This window comes from Dendrobates tinctorius, unplaced genomic scaffold, assembly GCF_039654945.1.
Source record: "Dendrobates tinctorius isolate UK_male_01 unplaced genomic scaffold, ASM3965494v1 ptg000246l, whole genome shotgun sequence".
Classification (NCBI taxonomy): domain Eukaryota; kingdom Metazoa; phylum Chordata; class Amphibia; order Anura; family Dendrobatidae; genus Dendrobates; species Dendrobates tinctorius.
This window is the reverse complement of record NW_027361913.1, coordinates 7,346,826-7,362,648: the sequence shown is the minus strand read 5'-3', so window position 1 is coordinate 7,362,648 and position 15,823 is coordinate 7,346,826.

The window sequence follows — 15,823 nt, the reverse complement described above, 5'->3', positions numbered from 1 at the left end:
TATCCCATCCAATCCAGAGCAGAATGCATGGATAAGTTTCAGAGCGTTATGGAGCGTGAACTTAGAAAATTGGATGCTTCAATTAAAATTCAACAACAAAATAACAACTTGAGCTACAAACAACGAAAAGCTATTGATGAAATTAAGAAAACTACTGAAATAACAGTCAAAAGTGCAGACAAGGGCGGCTTGATTGTGATCATGGACACTGCGCAATATAGAGAGCAAATGAATGTTCTACTGAGTGACAGTTCTACATATAGAAAATTGCCTCATGATCCTACAAAGGATTTTCAAAGAAAAATTTTCAAACTAATTGAAGAGGGGGCAGCATTGGGTGTTCTGACAAAGGCTCAGGTAGATTTTTTAAAAATTGATTCTCCAACTATTCCTACAATCTATGGGCTTCCTAAGGTTCATAAAAATATATCACCACCCCCTATGCGCCCAATTGTTTCAGGCATTGGGTCTCTCACGGAACACCTCAGCCAGTGGGTAGATTCTTTGCTACAGCCTCTGGTTACACGAGTGCCGGGGTTCCTGAGGGACTCAAAAGCCATATTGCATCAATTTTCTAATGTAGTTTGGAATAGTGATTTTCAGTGGATTAGCTGTGACGTTACTGCTCTTTACACCTCTATTCCTCAAGATGTTGCAATCAGAGCATTGGAATTTCACCTGCATAAATATAGGAACTATACTAATGAATTGTGTGATTATATCATGCAGGTTATTTATTTCCTAATGCTTCACAATTATTTCTTTTTTGATGGAGATTTTTTTCTACAATGCAGAGGAGTATCAATGGGCGGCAAACATTCGCCATCGGTGGCTAATCTTGTTATGTCACACTGGGAGGAGGTAATTTTGTATTCTGACAATAATCCATTTTTGTCTAGTATTTTTTGGTATGGCAGATTCATTGATGATACACTCCTTATTTGGAGTGGTGATGTATCTGCCATACCAGAACTAATAGAATATTTCAACTTTAATGATTTCAATCTCAAATTTACATTTATGACGGATCCACATGTAATTTCGTTTCTGGATCTTAAACTAAAAGGTATTGCAGGTGCTGTCATCAGCACTGCTACATTCTGCAAGCCACTTTCTGGTAACACCATTTTACATGCATCTAGTTGCCATCCCGGGCACACTATTAAATCTATACCAGTGGGGGAGCTCACTAGAATCACTAGAAATTGCAGTGATGACAATGCCCTGAAAGGAGAAATTGAGTCATGCTGCAACAAGCTGAGCAAGAGGGGTTACTCTAATTGGTGTCTTGATAGAGCAAAGAAAATTGTACAAAAGAAAAAAAGACATGATTTGTTATTGCCAAAGGTATATAATAATGATAAAAATCCAGATAAGATGGTTTGCTCTATCCAATATAGTTCTCAGTTTAACACCATTAAAGCACTCTTCTTGAAACATCTACCTATTCTGTTTGAAGATGAGGTTTTGTCTAGCATTTTATCTAACGGCTGCAGAGTGGTTGCTAAAAAAGCCAACACCTTATCAGACATAGTGTCTCCTAGCTTTTTTAGCTCTAAAACTGGATCTCGGACATGGCTACACTGCTGCGGTTTTTACCGCTGCGGTACATCCAGATGCAGAACATGTGCACATTCTAATAATGTTCATTCCTTTTTTGATGGTACTAAGTGTAATGAACATAAAATAAAACAATATATTAATTGCAATAGTAAAAATGTAGTATATGTGATTGTTTGCTCCAAATGCAACTTGAGATATGTGAGCTGCACAGCTCGCATGCTCAAGACTCGCATATCTGAACATATAACTGACATCTTATCTCCTTCCAGTATTAATCGCTCCATCTCATCTGCATCCAGACACTTCATTAATGAACACCAAAGAAGTACTGAATTTTTTCGTGTCATGGGCATTGAGAGAATAACACCACATATAAGAGGTGGAGATCTGAAAAAACGTCTTCTAACACGCGAAGCATATTGGATTTTCTATCTAAATACATGCTTTCCAAATGGATTGAATGCCAGAAGAGAAATTATGTTTCATTATTGATGTTATTATAATTGTATTTATATATATATGCACAAAAAAACTTTTTAAAAAATTGTTTGTTTTTTTTTATTCTTTTTGTTTTCTTTTTTGGCTCCCCCCTCTTTTCACAAAAAATGTGTTTTACTTTGTAATGTTATTTTTTATATCTCACACATGTTTCCCTCTCCCCCTTTTTTTTTTTTTTTTTTTCTCCCTTCACACCATGTGTTTGTAATTTACTGGGTGTAAAGAGTATATATTGCAGTAACACCCAAGGGAAGTAGTTTTGAGAAAGAACAAGCTATTGTTCGAAACGCGTAATCTACTACTTGTTACTCATGTGAACACACCATTTTTTGCTCTGTTTTGGACTTGTTTTTAACAATAATTTGGACTTGAATTTGCAAAGCTGGACCTTTTTTCTTTTTCCTTGGTTACTGCGTGAAGACTGCACGTGGTCCGGGCTATCCACTACACATGCCTTCAGGTGAGCTGGCTTTTTTTTCTCTTTTTGAACGTCAGGTTGTAGGCTGCCCAGCGTGCCTCACTGCTGCCTCATACATCTTTTAATTTTTGAGCTGCATTTTTTACATAATTTCAATCTAGTGTGCTTCCATCCGTATCCATATACGTTGGTTGCAAACACTAGTAGTAGACAGCGGAGCCTTTCTGCAGCCTTTCAGTGCTAGTGTCCACTTTGCTGCACTGTTCACGGCTGTCTGAGAGGTCTCTGACTGTGTGTGAGTGCAGCTCACGCTGAGTAGTGTGTCCTGCAGCTACGTCTGGTTGTAGGACGCTCAGCGTGTCACTGCCTCACACATTTTTCTTTTATTGCAGCTCATTTTTTCTTCTATTAGTGTGCATCCATCCGTCTCCATCTACGGTGGTTGCAAACACTATATAGGAGTACACAGCGGAGCCTTTCTGCAGCCTGTCAGTGCCAGTGCCCACTTAGCTGCATTCTTCACGGCTGTCTGAGAGGTCTCTGACTGTGTGTGAGTGCAGCTCACGCAGAGTAGAGTGTCCTGCAGCTACGTCTGGTTGTAGGACGCTCAACGTGCGTCACTGCCTCACACATATTTGTCTTTGAGTGCAGCTCATTTTTTCTTCTCCTATTAGTGTGCATCCATCCGTATCCATCAACATTGGTTGGTTGCAAACACTATATAGGAGTAGATAGAGGAGCCTTTTTTTCTGGCTTGTGCCCTGCCGGCGCAGCCAGATTGGTATTACCCAATTTTTTTGGAGCCTCATCTTTTGCATTGTAGGTTACCTGCCTGCATTGTAATAACTCCAAAAAGTTGGTGATACTATCAGTTTCAATTCTTTGTTCACATACTTTGAGTTTGTTTCCAACAAAGAAACCACAAAAAAAGTTCACCAAACACTACATTTGGAACTTGTGTAGGCCTCATCAGCTCCTATTAAAGTGTAGTCCACACACACACACTTCATAAAATTAGTGTTTCTTGTACCTGTAACCAGCTGTTCAGGAATAAGCACACTAAGGCCCCCCTTTGTACTTTTCTGCCTATCTTAAGCAGTCTGGCAAGATGAAGAAGGCAGGGAGTAAGGCGCGTGGGCGTGGAGTTTCAGCAGGGAGAGGACGTGGGGATTCTGCAGGGAGAGGATGTGGGGATTCTGCAGGTAGAGGACGTGGGGATTCTGGGCCTGCTGCGGGCACCAGTGGATCAGCATCCCCCAGTTTTAACAGGCAACAGTCCTTTATGCGCAGCTTTGTAGGACCTCAACGTACCCCACTGCTGCGGGAGGAACAAATTGAAGCCGTTGTCGGATGGATGGCAGCTAACGCATCGACTTCAATTACTTCCACAGCCTCTCAGGACCAGAGCACCGAAGAGCAACCATCTGTCTCTTCACCACCTGCCAAAGTGCCCAGGCAGTCATAGAGACATGGACAGGAGCCATCACAGTCTCTACTTCTGTTCTCGGAATCTGTTGGTGGCTTGGAAAGAGGGGGCCAGCCAAGCAGCATTCCTGAATGTGAAGAAGAGGGAGTATGCAGTGATGCGCAACTTCTTTGTCCCTCTGAATCTGAAGAGGCGAGTGGGCCAGTGCCTATGGTTAGCACACCTCAGTACGCATCAGATGATGACGAGACTCAGTTGCCACTTTCTGGTGCGTACGGTGCTGGCGAGACAACCCCGGAGAAGCAGCTGTTTGAAGAGGGGAGGGAAGATGATGAGGTACTTGACCCATCATGGCATGAGGAACAGGAAGGTGGTGGGAGCAGCTCGGAGGAAGAGATTCCCCTACCGGCCAAAACAGGAGGCAGAGGGAGGGGGAAGACTTGGTTGCCTGTACCCTCCACTTCGGCACCCGTTAGGAGCATTCCTCATTCCAAAGGCAAAACGGGCGCTCCCAAGACTTGCAGTGCGTGGTCCTTTTTTGACACAGTTGCAGATGACATTTGCTTTGTCAAATGCAAGCTGTGTCATCAGATAGTCAAAAGAGGGAGAAATGTCAGCAACCTCAATACCACAAATATGTGGAAACATGTGCGCACCAAGCACGAGTTGGAGTTGCAGAGACACCCTGAAGACGTAGGCCAACGTACAGCACCACCTACCACCTCTTCAGTTCGTGTTGGGGCCTCTTCCTCCAGCTCACACACTGCTGGTTCGGCTTCCTCACAGGATCGCCAAGGAAGAACCTCTGCCACTGTTGTCCGGAGACCCTGTCAGATTCCACCCATAGCAGCACGTTCCCATCCATCACAGCCATCGGTAGCACAGGCATGGGATAAAAGGCGCCCTTACTTGGCAAACCATCCCCGAGCACAGTCTCTGAATGCTGGCATTGCTAAACTTCTGGCAGTTGAAATGCTGTCATTCAGGCTGGTGGACACTGACACCTTCCGGGACTTAATGGCATTGGCAGTCCCCCAATACAACGTGCCCAGCCGCTTTTTTTTCAGCAGGCGAGCCGTCCCTGCCCTGCAGAAACATGTTGAGGGCAAAATAAAACATGCGCTACTAAACGCCGTTAGTAGCAAGGTCCACCTGACCACCGATGCGTGGACCAGTAACCATGGACAGGGACGATACCTTTCCCTCACTGCCCACTGGGTCAATGTTGTGGAGCCGGGTACAGATCTGGAGAGTGGCACTATACGTGTTCTTCCAATGCCACGGATTGCAGGACTCCAGTCTGTACACATAGACTCCTCCTCCTACTCAAGTTCCTCAGAAACAGCAGAGCAGGAGCCTGTTACGACCGATATGAGCACAGCCGTGGCCAAACGTCAACAGGCTGTACTCAAATTAATTTCTTTGGGGAATCGAAGCCACACAGCGCAGGAGCTCTGGAATGCTATCAAGCAGGAGAGCGATGTGTGGTTTGGGCCAGCGAATCTCCAGCCGGGCTTGGTAGTGTGTGACAATGGCCGAAATCTGGTGGCAGCTCTTGGCCTAGGCAACCTCACACACATCCCATGTCTGGCACATGTGCTTAACTTGGTCGTGCAGAGCTTTCTGAGGGACTATCCGGATCTTGATGCACTGTTGCACAAGGTCCGCATAGAGTGCGCTCACTTGCAGCGTTCCAGCACGGCAAGATTGCGCCTCGCTGCTCTGCAGCGACGATTTGGCCTTCCGGAACATCGCATCATATGTGACCTACCCACCCGGTGGAATTCAACGTTACATATGTTGGAGCGGTTGTGTGAGCAGCAGGCAGCAGTCATGGAGTACCAGCTGCATCAGGCGCAAACAAGTCGCACTGTGCGCCGTTCACACTTCAGCACCATTGAGTGGGCCTCTATGAAGGACATCTGCCTTGTTTTGCGTGCCTTCGATGAATCCACGCGGATGGCGAGTGCAGATGATGCACTAGTCAGCATGAATGTCCCCCTTATCTGCCTGCTTCAACAAACACTGCAAGCACTAAGGGATGAGGTTTCGGAAGAGGTGGAGGATGAGGGGTCCCAAATGCCATCTGCTTCTGGACAGTCTGCGCTACGTGTTTCCTCACAAAGGCCTAGGCAGGGGACACTTTGTGAGGAGGATGAGGAGGAGTCGATGGAGGAGGAAGACATCTCTCCAGAGGAGGGAGGTACACAAACCTCTACTCAGTATGTACAGCGAGGGTGGGGTGATGCAGAGCAGGCCGAGGTCACGCCTCAAACAGGGGACAGCGGTTCTTTGGCAGTTGGGAGTCTGCAGCACATGGTTGATTTCATGCTGCAGTGCCTGAGAAACGACCGCCGCATCGCCCACATTCTCGTCTCGGCTGATTATTGGGTGTACACCCTCCTAGATCCTCGCTACCGGGACAGCGTACAAAGGCTCATACCAACGTTGAACCGGGAGCGTAAACTGCGGGAGTACGAAGAGTCACTGGTGCAGTCCATAATGTTTTCCATTCCACCCGACAGCATTGTTGCTAGTGCTTTACAAAGCAGCTCTGTGCGTCGAGCCAGTGGAGGAAACTCTGCACAAAGAGGGAGCAGAGGCAGCGCCGCAGCACAAGGCAAGACCACTATGGCCCAAATGTGGCAAAGTTTTGTGTGTCCACCACAATTGTCTACACCATCAGCGACGCCTCGAGTCAGCAGGAGGCAACGCTTCCGTCAGATGGTGTCAGACTACATGTCTTGCCCTGTCACTGTACTCCCAGATGGCTCTTCCCCCTTCAAGTTTTGGGTCTCTAAGCTGGATACATGGCCAGAGCTTAGCCAGTATGCATTGGAGGTGCTGGCTTGCCCTGCTGCCAGTGTATTATTGGAACGTGTCTTTAGTGCCGCAGGTGTTGTACTAACAGACCGTCGCACGCGACTATCTTCCGATAATGTTGACCGGCTGACTTTTCTGAAAATGAACAAGGCCTGGATCTCCAAAGACTTTGCCATTCCTTTTACAGACTAAATTAGTGGTTGGCAACTGTATCCAGGTCTGCTGGTGTGTTCATTTTTCTACCACCTGAACTATAATCCCTGTGCTTCAACACAGCCAGTTGTCGCTCAGATGTGTCTTCTGCACAGAGAAACACACTAGCTCCTGTGTTAGTGGGGTTCAGTAACGCCAGCTGATCCCCTGCTGTGTGGACGGCAAAGTCACCATGTCCATCAACATTCAAACCACTACTAATTTTTAACCATGCCCAACTTAGGTCTCTGGCTCCACTGTCTCTACTATTTCCCCTGGCCTCCAACCCCGCCATCTACATCTCTGAAGTGGCGTCAGCACAATCTACACTTGTTCCTGTGTTCGTGTGGCTCAGTCCCATCAGTTTATCCCCTGATGTGTGTCCGGCAAGGTCTCCTGCTCTGTCCACATTCCCATAACCAGTAGTGGGAATGAGGACAGAGCTGGCGAACTTGCCGGACAAACATCAGGGGATCAACTGACGGGACTGAGCACCAGTAACACAGGAACAAGTATAGATTGTGCTGACGCCACTTCAGAGATGTAGCTGGCGGGGTTGGAGGCCAGGGTAAATAGTAGAGACAGTGGAGCCAGAGGCCTAAGTGGAGCATGGTTAGAATCAGTAGTAGTCAACAACCTCCATAAAAACCGCTGCCCATTGGCCTCTGCATGCGGCATGCGTAATCCTGGGTTCCAACAGCGTCAGTTGGTGTTCAGAAGTGTCGTCTCCACAGAGCCAAACACATTCGTTCAAGTGTTAGTGGGGTTCAGCACTGCCAGCTGTTCCCCTGCTGTGGAGATGGCAAGTCTCCTGCTGCCTTCACCTGCCAAAATCCAGTAGGCCCCAGCCTGCTCCTCGCCTAATCCTGGGCTCCAACAGCGTCAGTTGGTGTTCAGAAGTGTCGTCTCCACAGAGCCAAACACATTCGTTCAAGTGTTAGTGGGGTTCAGCACTGCCAGCTGTTCCCCTGCTGTGGAGATGGCAAGTCTCCTGCTGCCTTCACCTGCCAAAATCCAGTAGGCCCCAGCCTGCTCCTCGCCTAATCCTGGGCTCCAACAGCGTCAGTTGGTGTCCAGAACTGTCGTCTCCACAGAGCCAAACACATTCGTTCAAGTGTTAGTGGGGTTCAGCACTGCCAGCTGTTCCCCTGCTGTGGAGATGGCAAGTCTCCTGCTGCCTTCACCTGCCAAAATCCAGTAGGCCCCAGCCTGCTCCTCGCCTAATCCTGGGCTCCAACAGCGTCAGTTGGTGTTCAGAAGTGTCGTCTCCACAGAGCCAAACACATTCGTTCAAGTGTTAGTGGGGTTCAGCACTGACAGCTGTTCCCCTGCTGTGGAGATGGCAAGTCTCCTGCTGCCTTCACCTGCCAAAAGCAACAGGCCCCAGCCTGCTCCTCGCCTAATCCTGGGCTCCAACAGCGTCAGTTGGTGTTCAGAAGTGTCGTCTCCACAGAGCCAAACACATTCGTTCAAGTGTTAGTGGGGTTCAGCACTGCCAGCTGTTCCCCTGCTGTGGAGATGGCAAGTCTCCTGCTGCCTACACCTGCCAAAATCCAGTAGGCCCCAGCCTGCTCCTCGCCTAATCCTGGGCTCCAACAGCGTCAGTTGGTGTTCAGAAGTGTCATCTCCACAGAGCCAAACACATTCGTTCAAGTGTTAGTGGGGTTCAGCACTGACAGCTGTTCCCCTGCTGTGGAGATGGCAGTCTCTCCTGCTGTCTCCGCATTCCAAAGACAGTAGGCCTCTGCCTACACCCTCCTATTTCCTGGGCTTCAACACAGCCAGTTGTAGCTCGGAAGTGCCGTCCACACGGAAAGAGACACTTGCTCCCGTGTCTCAGTGGGGTTCAGAAACGTCAGCTGATCCCCTGCTGTGTGGATGGCAGTCTCTCCTGCTGTCTCCACATTCCAAATACAGTAGGCCTCTGCCTACACCCTCCTATTTCCTGGGCTTCAACACAGCCAGTTGTAGCTCGGAAGTGCCGTCCACACGGAAAGAGACACTTGCTCCCGTGTCTCAGTGGGGTTCAGTAACGTCAGCTGATCCCCTGCTGTGTGGATGGCAGTCTCTCCTGCTGTCTCCACATTCCAAATACAGTAGGCCTCTGCCTACACCCTCCTATTTCCTGGGCTTCAACACAGCCAGTTGTAGCTCGGAAGTGCCGTCCACACGGAAAGAGACACTTGCTCCCATGTCTCAGTGGGGTTCAGTAACGTCAGCTGATCCCCTGCTGTGTGGATGGCAGTCTCTCCTGCTGTCTCCACATTCCAAATACAGTAGGCCTCTGCCTACACCCTCCTATTTCCTGGGCTTCAACACAGCCAGTTGTAGCTCGGAAGTGCCGTCCACACGGAAAGAGACACTTGCTCCCGTGTCTCAGTGGGGTTCAGTAACGTCAGCTGATCCCCTGCTGTGTGGATGGCAGTCTCTCCTGCTGTCTCCACATTCCAAATGCAGTAGGCCTCTGCCTACACCCTCCTATTTCCTGGGCTTCAACACAGCCAGTTGTAGCTCGGAAGTGCCGTCCACACGGAAAGAGACACTTGCTCCCGTGTTTCAGTGGGGTTCAGTAACGTCAGCTGATCCCCTGCTGTGTGGATGGCAGTCTCTCCTGCTGTCTCCACATTCCAAATACAGTAGGCCTCTGCCTACACCCTCCTATTTCCTGGGCTTCAACACAGCCAGTTGTAGCTCGGAAGTGCCGTCCACACGGAAAGAGACACTTGCTCCCGTGTCTCAGTGGGGTTCAGAAACGTCAGCTGATCCCCTGCTGTGTGGATGGCAGTCTCTCCTGCTGTCTCCACATTCCAAATACAGTAGGCCTCTGCCTACACCCTCCTATTTCCTGGGCTTCAACACAGCCAGTTGTAGCTCGGAAGTGCCGTCCACACGGAAAGAGACACTTGCTCTCGTGTCTCAGTGGGGTTCAGTAACGTCAGCTGATCCCCTGCTGTGTGGATGGCAGTCTCTCCTGCTGTCTCCACATTCCAAATACAGTAGGCCTCTGCCTACACCCTCCTATTTCCTGGGCTTCAACACAGCCAGTTGTAGCTCGGAAGTGCCGTCCACACGGAAAGAGACACTTGCTCCCGTGTCTCAGTGGGGTTCAGTAACGTCAGCTGATCCCCTGCTGTGTGGATGGCAGTCTCTCCTGCTGTCTCCACATTCCAAATACAGTAGGCCTCTGCCTACACTCTCCTATTTCCTGGGCTTCAACACAGCCAGTTGTAGCTCGGAAGTGCCGTCCACACGGAAAGAGACACTTGCTCCCGTGTCTCAGTGGGGTTCAGTAACGTCAGCTGATCCCCTGCTGTTTGGATGGCAGTCTCTCCTGCTGTCACCACATTCCAAATACAGTAGGCCTCTGCCTACACCCTCCTATTTCCTGGGCTTCAACACAGCCAGTTGTAGCTCGGAAGTGCCGTCCACACGGAAAGAGACACTTGCTCCCGTGTCTCAGTGGGGTTCAGTAACGTCAGCTGATCCCCTGCTGTGTGGATGGCAGTCTCTCCTGCTGTCTCCACATTCCAAATACAGTAGGCCTCTGCCTACACCCTCCTATTTCCTGGGCTTCAACACAGCCAGTTGTAGCTCGGAAGTGCCGTCCACACGGAAAGAGACACTTGCTCCCGTGTCTCAGTGGGGTTCAGTAACGTCAGCTGATCCCCTGCTGTGTGGATGGCAGTCTCTCCTGCTGTCACCACATTCCAAATACAGTAGGCCTCTGCCTACACCATCCTATTTCCTGGGCTTCAACACAGCCAGTTGTAGCTCGGAAGTGCCGTCCACACGGAAAGAGACACTTGCTCCCGTGTCTCAGTAGGGTTCAGTAACGTCAGCTGATCCCCTGCTGTGTGGATGGCAAAGTCTCCTGCTGCCTACACAGTCGTACTACTACTGATTTTTAACCGAGCTCCAATTAGGCCTGTGGCTCCACTGTCTCTCGTATTTCCCCTGTCCTTCAACCCTGCCAGTTACAGCTCCGAAGTGGCGTCTGCACAATCCACACTTGTTCCTGTGTTACAGGTGTTCAGTCCGGTCAGTTAATCCCCTCATGTGTGTCCGGCAATGTCGCCTGCTCTGTCCACATTCCCATAACTAGTTATGGGAATGTGGACAGAGCAGGCGACATTGCCGGACACACATCAGGGGATTAACTGACCGGACTGAACACCTGTAACACAGGAACAAGTGTGGATTGTGCAGACGCCACTTCAGAGCTGTAACTGGCGGGGTTGGAGGACAGGGGAAATACGAATATCAGTGAAGCCACAGGCCTAAGTGGAGCTTGGTTCAAATTAGTAGTCTACAACCGATCTTAAAATTTCTTCAATGCAGCCTCAGCCTGCTCCGTGCTTGTCCCTGGGCTTCAACACAGCCAGTTGTTGCTCGGAAGTGCCGTCTTCACAGAGTAAAACACTAGCTCCTGTGTTTGTGGGGTTCAGTAACGTCAGCTGTTCCCCTGCTGTTTTGATGGCAATCTGTCCTGCTGCCTCCCAATTGACAGCACATCAGGCCTCAGCCTGCTAAGTGCTTGTCCCTGGGCTCCAACATCGCCAGTTGCTGCTCATAACTGACTTTGGCACGGGTACTCCCTCCTGCCCAGCTTGGTTCCAGCCCTGCCTGCTGTTTCCGGGAAGTGTCAATGTCAGTTTGCCACCCCAAGTTGCCATGTCGTGTTGCGGTTGGGTTAGCCGAGGCTAGGGTGCCAGCAGTTTAGGTGCTTCCTATGTGGACTGCGGGTTCTGGTAAGAAAGGCTTGTTCTGTAGTGCCAGTAGGACAAGCACCCCCTGTAGGACTGTGTGATTCGGTAACTGCGGCCAGCTTGCGGCATGCCAACTTTGCTTTTCAGGGGTAACTTCAGCTGCCCCTCCGGGTTCCAGCACCGTCAGCTGGTTCTCGTCAGAGCCTTTGGCCTAGGTGCCTCCATCTCGGTATCCGAGTGCCGGCAACGTCTGCTGGTCCTTGGTAGGGCTTTGTAGCACAGGTACCTCCTGCATAGTAACCGGGTTCCAGCACCATCAGCTGGTCCTCGGTTGTGCTATTGGCTCTTATTCCTTCTGCTGCCCCTCCGGGTGCCAGCACTGTCAGCTGGTCCTCGCTATTTCCATTTGCTCTTGCAGCTTATGCTACCCCTCCGGGTTCCAGCACCATCAGCTGGTTCTCGTCAGAGCCTTTGGCCTAGGTGCCTCCATCTCGGTATCCGAGTTCCGGCAACGTCTGCTGGTCCTTGGTAGTGCTTTGTAGCACAGGTACCTCCTGCTTAGTAACCGGGTTCCAGCACCATCAGCTGGTCCTCGGTTGTGCCATTGGCTCTTATTCCTTCTGCTGCCCCTCCGGGTGCCAGCACTGTCAGCTGGTCCTCGCTATTTCCATTTGCTCTTGCAGCTTATGCTACCCCTCCGGGTTCCAGCACCGTCAGCTGGTTCTCGTCAGAGCCTTTGGCCTAGGTACCTCCATCTCGGTATCCGAGTTCCGGCAACGTCTGCTGGTCCTTGGTAGTGCTTTGTAGCACAGGTACCTCCTGCTTAGTAACCGGGTTCCAGCACCATCAGCTGGTCCTCGGTAGTGCCATTGGCTCTTGTTCCTTCTGCTGCCCCTCCGGGTGCCAGTACCGTCAGCTGGTTCAAGAGGACAAAGAACAGGAAGACAACCACCAAGATGCAGAACAACAAGAGAGAGAAGACAAAGAAGCATAAAAAAACAAAGCAGAAGAACATTAAGCATAAGACTAATACTCTGAGCAAATTATATTATCTTATTTATAAGCAGAAGAAGACTAAGCAGTGTATGGGGGTGAGTCCGTTCCTCCTCGTGGTGCCCCTGGAAAAGGCCTGCTGCTGCAGGCCAAACTGAACGCAGACAAATCCTGTTGTAAATCTTTTGTGACAGGCAGAACGGAAGGTGTAAACTTCTAACTTTTCTAGATAACAACTACAGGAATGCCTGACACAAACAAGAATATGATGAAGAAGATGAAGAAGCTGAATATGTAGAATAATAATTGTTGAATAAGAAGAATATGAAGAATGTAAGAAAAGGAAGAAGAAGAAGAATGTAAAAAAAGGAAGAAGAATTTAAAAAAAGGAAGAAGAAGAAGAATGTAAAAAAAGGAATAAGAAAAAGAATGTAAAAAAAGGAAGTAGAAGAATGTAAAAAAAGGAAGAAGAAGAAGAATGTAAAAAAAGGAATAAGAAGAAGAAGGTAAAAAAAGGAAGAAGAATAAGAAAGAAGAAGAAAGAAGAAAGAAGAAGACATACATGTCTGGCAAAATATAAATGAGGCTAACATAGTCAATATTAGAGTTGAGCGACTTTTGTTTTTTTAGGGTCGCGTTTCGTTTCGTGAAACCCGACTTTTCCAAAAGTCGGGTCGAGCAAGATCGTCCGATTATAGGGAAAAGTCGGGGTCGTCCCGAAACACGAAACCCAATGTAAGTCAATGGGGAATAAAAGTCGGCAGTGAGAGGAGGACAGGAAACACACCTACAGTGCCCATTTGAATGCCAAAAGCATCAATTCTTCTTACTTAAGCTTGTCAACCTTAATTAACTTCATAATACAAGTTACGCACTGAAAAATGGGGGTTATTTGGCTAAAGTTGTGGGGGGGAGGGCTGGCTGCAGGTTTTCATGTGCCCTGGGCGAAAGAGCGTCCCTTTAACACATACCACAACTCATCATGCTCCGATACGGCAGAGAAATAGCGGTATAGTACAATGAAAAATACCTCACTTTTTACATCTCATGACAAGGCCCATCTATTTCTCCATACAGAATCATTGGTCCCATATAATGTTTGAAACAGTATATGATGAGCTCCACATAATGCTACAGTATATGTTGGTCCCCATGGATGAAGCTCCACTGTCTTATGGGCCCAAATAATGCTCCAAACATAATGGGCCCCATTTCTAATGCTCTAGTGTATAATGGGCCCTGTAAATGCTGCTCCAGTGTCTGATGTCCACCTTTGGAATGTTCCAGTGTATGGTGGGCCCCATCTATCATTCTCCAGAGTATAGTGCTCCCCAAAAATTGCTGTCCCAACATTGAAAACAATCAAATAAGTCTCCTCGCTAGGGAATCCCTGTACTTGTCTGGACTCCTTGTCGTCCCCATCTTCCATCTCACTGCACAGTATTTCAACCTTGCAAGTGCTGTGATCCTGAGCAAGCAGGGGGGGCCCACTCGTTGGCGATGGCACTGGCACAGGGCCCCTGATAGTACGGTGGTGTGTCTGATGGCGGGTGGGCCGAACCTGCACTTTCATCTGCAGCTTCCTCTTTGTCACCGTGTAAGATGGAACTGTATATGGGAAGGGTAACCTGAGTTTCATCAGGGTCAAATTCAGGTGGTGTAGCGTGCGAGGGGAATGTAGTGGTCTGGGTCAATGTACCAGCAGATTCATCGAGCAGTGGCTGGGCATCAGTGCACTTGTGTCGCCCCCAGGAGTACGGTCGCCACAGTGGCATTACCTTCTTCCTAGGGAGTGTGATGTCATGCTTGGGAGCAACGAAGGATCTCTCTAGCAGGTTAACTGATTGGGCGGCGTTATTCCCACGAGTCATGACCCTCCAAACAGCGTTCATGAAGGCAAAGTGTTTGTTTTACGTGGGCAGTATGGTTGCAAAGCTGAACCTTAAAGGAATGTCCAGAAGGGCACCACCAGGAGTGGAGCCTACGGTTAAATTCGACTGCACCTGGGAAACCTCAACCATGCCAGCTACAGAACAGATGCACACATTGCAAGCTTAATTCCGTTAACGAACGAGACTCCGTCATGCCCCACGGTCCGAGTCCGGCTTACTAGAGGGACACGTGAGGTTCTGGCACATGAGATTGGCTAATAACTGGTGTGTCATGCCCTTACATGTCCGTGGCTGCATGTGCGCTACACTGAAAAGGCCAGCGTTTGTCGCTTACAGGTGCAGATAACCCGCTGAACAACGTTAGTGATGGGGATCACTGATTACAATTATTACCCGCGAACAATGATTTCCCAGTAAGTGCAGGTCAACCGCAGTTCCGGAATTAGGCCTAACCGTCATTCCTGAAAAAATGAAAAACTTACGTGTGCAAACCACAGGTGCTGTAGCTTGCTTAACAGCTCGCCAGCCGTTCTCACGCCCAGTATGGATTACACGTGATTGCACAAAGGTTAGAAAGGGTACCGTTTCCCCAGATAACATGTATGGATAGCGTACACATTCAAAATATATGTCTCAGGAGGCAGGCTCAGACGGTGTCAGGCCCAGTATGGATTGCACGTGATTGCACAAAGGTTAGAAAGGGTACCGTTTCCCCAGATAACATGTATGGATAGCGTACACATTCAAAATATATGTCTCAGTAGGCAGGCTCAGACGGTGTCAGGCCCAGTATGGATTGCACGTGATTGCACAAAGGTTAGAAAGGGTACCGTTTCCCCAGATAACATGTATGGACAGCGTACACATTCAAAATATATGTCTCAGGAGGCAGGCTCAGACGGTGTCAGGCCCAGTATGGATTGCACGTGATTGCACAAAGGTTAGAAAGGGTACCGTATCCCCGGATAACATGTATGGATAGCGTACACATTCAAAATATATGTCTCAGGAGGCAGGCTCAGACGGTGTTAGGCCCAGAATGGATTGCACGTGATTGCACAAAGGTTAGAAAGGGTACCGTATCCCCGGATAACATGTATGGATAGCGTACACATTCAAAATATATGTCTATACATCAGGAGGCAGGCTCAGACGGTGTCAGGCACAGTATGGATTTGACGGCCCAGATTACACAGCGGAGGAGCAGGGAGAGGTAAAGATTGCAAATGCTGGGGCCCTGCCCAAGCAAGGGGGGCCCACTCGTGGGCGTCGGTACTGGCACTGGGCCCCTCATAGTACAGCGGTGTGTCTG